Source organism: Octopus bimaculoides, unplaced genomic scaffold (assembly GCF_001194135.2).
Source record: "Octopus bimaculoides isolate UCB-OBI-ISO-001 unplaced genomic scaffold, ASM119413v2 Scaffold_92032, whole genome shotgun sequence".
Taxonomy (NCBI): Eukaryota; Metazoa; Mollusca; class Cephalopoda; order Octopoda; family Octopodidae; genus Octopus; species Octopus bimaculoides.
This window is the reverse complement of record NW_026365845.1, coordinates 25,793-32,384: the sequence shown is the minus strand read 5'-3', so window position 1 is coordinate 32,384 and position 6,592 is coordinate 25,793. Positions and strand designations below refer to the sequence as shown.

The 6,592-nt window shown below is 38.0% G+C and overlaps 1 protein-coding gene across 2 annotated transcripts in view; it reads right to left on the bottom strand.

The window, feature by feature from the left end:
• Positions 1 to 5,589, bottom strand: part of LOC106878974 (zinc finger protein 665) — a 10,256-nt gene extending 4,667 nt beyond the window's left edge. Inside the window, exons 1-2 of one of the 2 annotated variants that reach the window (XR_008267130.1) lie at positions 4,845 to 5,589; positions 899 to 4,052 (exon numbers count right to left, since the gene is read on the bottom strand). The gene's annotated coding sequence lies outside the window, so the exon portion shown is untranslated. Of the gene's footprint in view, positions 1 to 898; positions 4,053 to 4,844 lie in introns of those variants that run through there. The other variant, XM_052978285.1, reaches the window with a different exon arrangement.
• Between the last annotated feature and the right edge of the window lie 1,003 nt (positions 5,590 to 6,592).

The window sequence follows — 6,592 nt, the reverse complement described above, 5'->3', positions numbered from 1 at the left end:
CAACAGAGAGAATTTATCAAAATAGAAAACAAATGAAGTTTGAAGTTTTAAAATAATAGGATCGACCACTCACGACTAGCTAGCGCGGACGCGCGAACTTTCGAGTAATAGATAGATAGATAGAGAGAGAGAGAGAGAGAGAGAGACAGACAGGTAATGGTATAGATATAGAAAGAGAGAGAGAAGGCGAGAGATAACTGACGTGTTTTAAAGGGAGGGGGGAAAGAGAGATAGATAGATAGATAGAGAGAGAGACAGACAGACATATAGCTCGCTCCGGCCAGTCATGGTATTAGCTGTCAGTAGCCAAAGAATCGACTCAAACCAGCAACAGGCAGACAGACAGACAGATACTTCACTAGCAGTGAGCACTTTCACTTCTGACAGCTAATAGCATGACCAGTGCCCAATAACCATTGAAGAGGTTGCAAGAAATAACGAATATTTTAGAAAATAAATTACTAAATATGTAAATACGGGGAAATCGAACCGGTGAGTGTGTTAATTAACAACGTATTAAAACAGAACGACTCTCCCCAGATACAACAAAATATGCTTCAACACACCAATTCATATAAAGAATCTTGTAACCCAAACACAAAAAACGAAATTAATGTGGTGTTCTTTAAACGGGTCTCCCTCATTTTACTCATTAATTAAACCGTTTTACTCTCATTTTACCAATTAATTTCCTTGATATCACATGTAACAGCCGATCATAGATTTTCATAAACAACATTTCAGTTTGGAAGTTTTTATTTACGACGAGCAAAATGTATTTTCCTAATGTTTTTATTTTTTTCCCTTTTCGAAATAATTACTGTAACATCGAGAAGTTCACATAATTCCATTATTAACGTAGTTATTAATGATATTATTATAATCATTCTCAACTTACCGTATTCAGACAAAAACTGCGAATCAGCGACCGAATGACTAATTAGTCTAAATAAATAATAACAACGATGTTTGGCAAACCCCTTCACATGCAAAGTACTCCCAGTCAAGAACTCCGCATACCGGAAACCAGCAAGTGTATGACGTCATCAGGAGAGAGTGCGCGCCGTAACGCGGGTCTACCTCTCGACAACCCCAACGAAGTGTTGTAGAAGTTATTTCCCATTGTTTGATTGCATTTCTTCTTTTCCATTCAGGCCATATGTTGGATGGTTCGACTGGAGCTGACAAGGCCTTCAGCTGCACGAGTTCCCCTTGTCTGTTTTGGTTTGTTTTCCACTGCAGAATGCATTTCCTAATGTTAACCATTCTACAGAGTGCACTGGGTGGTTTTTTTGTTTTTTTTGTTTTCTTTTTTCAGTGACAGTTTTTATGTCACCAGTGATTTCTGTGCGACGACAAAAGCCAACAGGGTCCACCAAGCCCCTTACAAGAGAAAATAGCCCACAACTGGGACAGAGGAAAGTAGTTTTGAAGAAGTGTGACGTTGAGCAAGTTGAAAGGTTTCAGGTATAAAGGAGACAGCGTCCAGATACACAGTAACACAACAAACACAAAATAAACTATTTATTCATTATTCTTTTTAAAGAAATTCCTCAAAGTCCAGCCAAAGGCATTTTCAGCACCCATGCCAACGTCGTCTCCATCATTGGACACGAAACTCAGCTTGCGAAGACTTACTGGGGCAAGCGAAAGCGAAATCAGGATGGCACCTGTGCCCAGCGTCTCCTTTCTGGCACTTGTGCGCGCGGCATGTGTAAGGACTTTCGAGCGAGATCGTTGCCAGTGCCCCTGGACTGGCTCTTGTGCGGGTGGCACATAAAATACACCATTTTGAGCGTGGCCGTTGCCAGTACCGCCTGACTGGCCTTCGTGCGGGTGACACGTAAAAGCACCCACTACACTCTCGGAGTGGTTGACTTTAGGAAGGGCATCCAGCTGTAGAAACTCTGCCAAATTCGATTGGAGCCTGGTGTAGCCATCTGATTCACCAGTCCTCAGTCAAATCGTCCAACCCATGCTAGCATGGAAAGCGGACTTTAAACGATGATGATGATGATGAAGTTATGTCAGTGTCAATATTTTTAGAGATGACGACAAATTTGTGATAGACATTAACAGTATCGAAGTTAATGATGTCAAAGTTGATGGAGGAAAAAAGCCTGTGTTTTAGCAGACAGAATAGTGTTAATTGTTGTTATATTTTAATAAAATTTAACACTGATACAGTTACAAGTTTGTGTGAATACCCACATGTGTACACATGTGGCTTTATCGAGAGAATGATTTGCCAGAGATGTCACAGTGACATGGCTTCCCTCTTGTAGGAATTCATTCATGGACATTTTAAGTTAGGTCTATGAGAAAATGACCATGACATAAGTTCAGTCTGTCGAGAATATTTGCACGTATAATTAAAACACCATTTACAAAAAAATGAACTGCAATAGCTAATGCCTGGTTACGGCTCCTCTCTTGCATGTGAAGGTTTGTGATTAGTCAAGTGACTTCTTTGAGAGAATGATTTACCACAGATATTACAGTGATATGGTTTCTCTCCTGTGTGAATGCGTTTGTGATTAACCAATTGACTATTACGAGAGAATGATTTACCACAGATATCGCAATGATACGCTTTCTCTCCTGTATGTGTAAGTTTGTGGTTAGCCAAGTGAGTACTTTGAGAGAATGATTTACCACAGATATCACAATGATAAGGTTTTTCTCCTGTATGAATGCGTTTGTGATTAGTTAATTGACTATTACAAGAGAATGATTTACCACAAATATCACACTGATATGTCTTCTCTCCAGTATGAATATGCTTATGTTTAGTTAAAACGTTATTTTCAGAGAACGATTTACCACAGATATCACAGTGATATGGCTTCTCTCCCGTATGAACACGTTTGTGTCTAGTTAAAATACTCGTTTGCGAGAACGATTCACCACAGATATTACAACGATATGGTTTCTCTCCTGTATGAATACGTTTGTGAATAGTTAAATTGCTAGCTGCAGAAAATGATTTACCACAGATATTACAATGATATGGTTTCTCTCCTGTATGAATACGTTTGTGCTGTTTCATGTTTCCAGCTGCATAAAACGATTCATCGCAAATATCACAATTATAAAGCTTCTCTCCTGTGTGAATGCGCTGGTGTTTAGTTAAATTACCCCTTTCAAAAAATGATTTACCGCAGATCTCACAGTGATCTGGTTTCTCTCCTGTATGAACACGCTTGTGTTTAGTCAAGTGACTATTTTGAGGGAATGATTTACCACAGATATCGCAGTGATATGGTTTTTCTCCAGAATGAATACGCGAGTGAGTAGTCAAGTTACCATGACAAGAGAATGATTTACCACAAATATCACAATGAAATGGCTTCTCTCCCGTATGAATACGTTTGTGTGTTTTCAAGTGACTGGCTCGAGAGAATGCTTTACCACAGATATTGCAATGATGTGGCCCTTCTCCTGTATGTGTATGTGTGTGACTAGTTAACTTACTATTGTGAGGGAATGATTTACCACGGATATCACAATGAAATGGCTTCTCTCCTGTATGTGTACATTGGTGTCTAGTTAAGTCACTCCTTTGAGAGAAGGATTTACCACAGATATCACAGTGATATGGTTTCTCTCCTGTATTAGTGTTTTCTGGTTTAGTTAAATTATTCATTATGAGAGAATTATTTATCACACATATCACAGTGATAATGTGTTTTTCATTTCTATGAATAAGTTTATGTTCCGTTGTGTCACTACATTGAAAGGATAATTTAATACAATGTTTCTTTCATCCACGATCTTACTCGATATCTAAAACAGCAGATGGAAATTGTCAACTCCTTTGTAAATTTATGGAACTTTAATTAACCAGGAAAGCGATCACCTCCTCTACATTCCAGAGAAAGAAAAATATTCTGCTGTTCTTTGTTATAGACTGTATTTATATAAAGAGGTAGACTTATTTATGAATGCTCCTTATAAATATATCGTCTTGTTTTAGTTGATGTAAGTTGATGAGAATATCAAAGGCATTTCTGAATGGAGAGATTTCTTTCACGTCAACATGTTGTGATATTCTGAAATAGGAAAAGAAGCAGTAAGATAAACTGGATAGTTAAACAACATAGTATTAATATGACCTTAAAGTAAATCTTTGTCAACTTTCCGTTTTATCAATGCCTCATAAAAAACAACATTAATTAATGTGGCGTTCTTCAATAGGTTTCCCCTTATTTTACGAATTAATTACACTGTTTCACTCTCATTTTACCAATTAATTTCTTTTATATCATGTAGTGACGGGTAGCGGACTCGCGGTCATAGGATCGCGGTTTCGATTCCCGGACCGGGCGTTGTGAGGGTTTATTGAGCGAAAACACCTAAAAGCCCCACGAGGCTCCGGCAGGGGATGGTGGTGAACCCTGCTGTACACTTCCACCACAAACTTTCTCCCACTCTTTCTTCCTGTTTCTGTTGTGCCTGTAATTCAAAGGGCCAGCCTTGTCACACTATGAATATCCCCCAAGAACTACGTTAAGGGTACACGTGTCTGTGGAGTGCTCAGCCACTTGCACGTTAATTTCACGAGCAGGCTGTTCCGTTGATCGGATCAACTGGAACCCTCGTCGTCGTAAGCGACGGAGTGCCAACAACAACAAATCATATGTAACTGTCGATCATAGATTGCCAAAAACAAATCAACATTTCAATTTGGAAGGCGAGGGGAAATATATTTTCATTTTAGCGTCGAATTAATTACTTTACGATCGAAAGGTTCACATAATTCTATCATTTACATAATTCTATCATTATTATTATTAGTAATATTAACACCATTACAGCCTTAAAGTAAATCTTTGTCAACTTACCGTATTCGGATACGAACACCGAGTCACTAATTGGCAATTATCGTCCTAATTACCAATTCAATGGAACCGAGGTTAAAATGTAGTGGAAGTAGTTTCCCTTTATATGATATTACTTGCCTTCGCCAATAGATGGCGCTACTTGATTGGTTTGACATGTTTCCGTGTCTTTCTTTGTCTGGTTCTGTCAAAAACTTCACTTTGAACTTTCGTAATAAAATTTTCACCAGATTATTTTAAGAATGTGTTGTGTAGTAATATATTCTGCTACAAAACACTGTCCCCTGATACAGGAACCATGTTAAGAACAGTTAGCGTAATTTATAAGGGTTTTTTTTTTTTTTTTACCTCTCAAATTCGTTATGGTCCGGCGTCAATCTCAATTCCATCATAGTCAATTTCGACAGAAGGCTTTTTTCCATGATCATACAATGACATCAGTAATTATTTGTCACAGAAGTGTAAATTAATGTAAATATTAACGACTTTGTATAATAAAAATAGCTGTTTCGTTATACCTCGGCAAAGTTGTCAACGAACTGTCATTTAGATCAGCTGTTTTGTTCGTTAATTTCCGTAAATTTTTATTTATTTATTTAATTTTGTTTTAAAGTGAAAGAAAAGGTGTATGAATGTGTATACGAAATGGACGTCTGTGTATTTGTAAGTATATGTGTGTCAGAGAGAAAGCGTGAGTGCCACATAAGCATATATGAGAACACGCACACGTACATACAAAAAAAGATGTATGTGTTTGTATTGATGTATGTACGTATACATCACAACACAACCCTTCACTCACTCTCTCTCACATACACGTCTATTTCATATACACATACATACGTCTTTCACTTTAAAACAAAAATAAAGAAATAAAAAAAATTACGGAAATTAACGAACGCAGATGACAATTCTGCAAGTCAAAACGAAAGATCGCCCGACCCGTGACCCGTTGGGTCACCGGGAAACTAAGTTTCCCAGCAACAGAGTTCTGTGACGAGGGTTGGAAAAATTTGGCTGCTATTTCTTGCACGCCCTGCTACCACGTAACACGTATTTCGGGTCCTTTATCGCAAATAGCTGTTACGTAGTAGCAGGGCGTGCTAGAAATAGCAGCAAAATTTTTGAAGGTGAGTTACGTTGAATGCACTCGAAAAAAAAAAAACGATTTCACGCTGAGGTTAGAAAATATCTACGTATTTTTAAAGTCATTTTTGCTTTAGAATATTTTTTAAATATGTTAAAAAAAATTTTTTTGTGATGGTATATTCACTTGAAAATAATTTTAAGAAATATCAAAATATTGACTGCTGAAAGAAATTTAAAATATATACTAGTAGAAAGCTCTGTGATGATAATGATATCGATCATCAAAGCAGTCTATCATGGACCAATAGCTGGATTACTAGCTCCCAATTTGAAGGGTATGCGTTTGCAATCCAGGAGCAGGAAATATCAACCAAGTACCTGATGCACAAAAGGAACAGAGATGCAGGAAAAGCCATAAAATGTGACGAGTGCAGACTTTGTGGAGTACATACTCAAGAAATCACCCACATCATTTCCTCTCTTCTATTTGTTAATACTGTCTCAACTGGCACTGAGGTGAGGAAGTCAATACAAGTCCAACAAATATATATGTGGCTGTGTGGTAAGTAGCTTGCTTACAAACAACATGGTTCCGGGTTCAGTCCCACTGTGTGGCACCTTGGGCAGGTGTCTTCTGCTATAGCCTCGGGCCGACCAAAGCC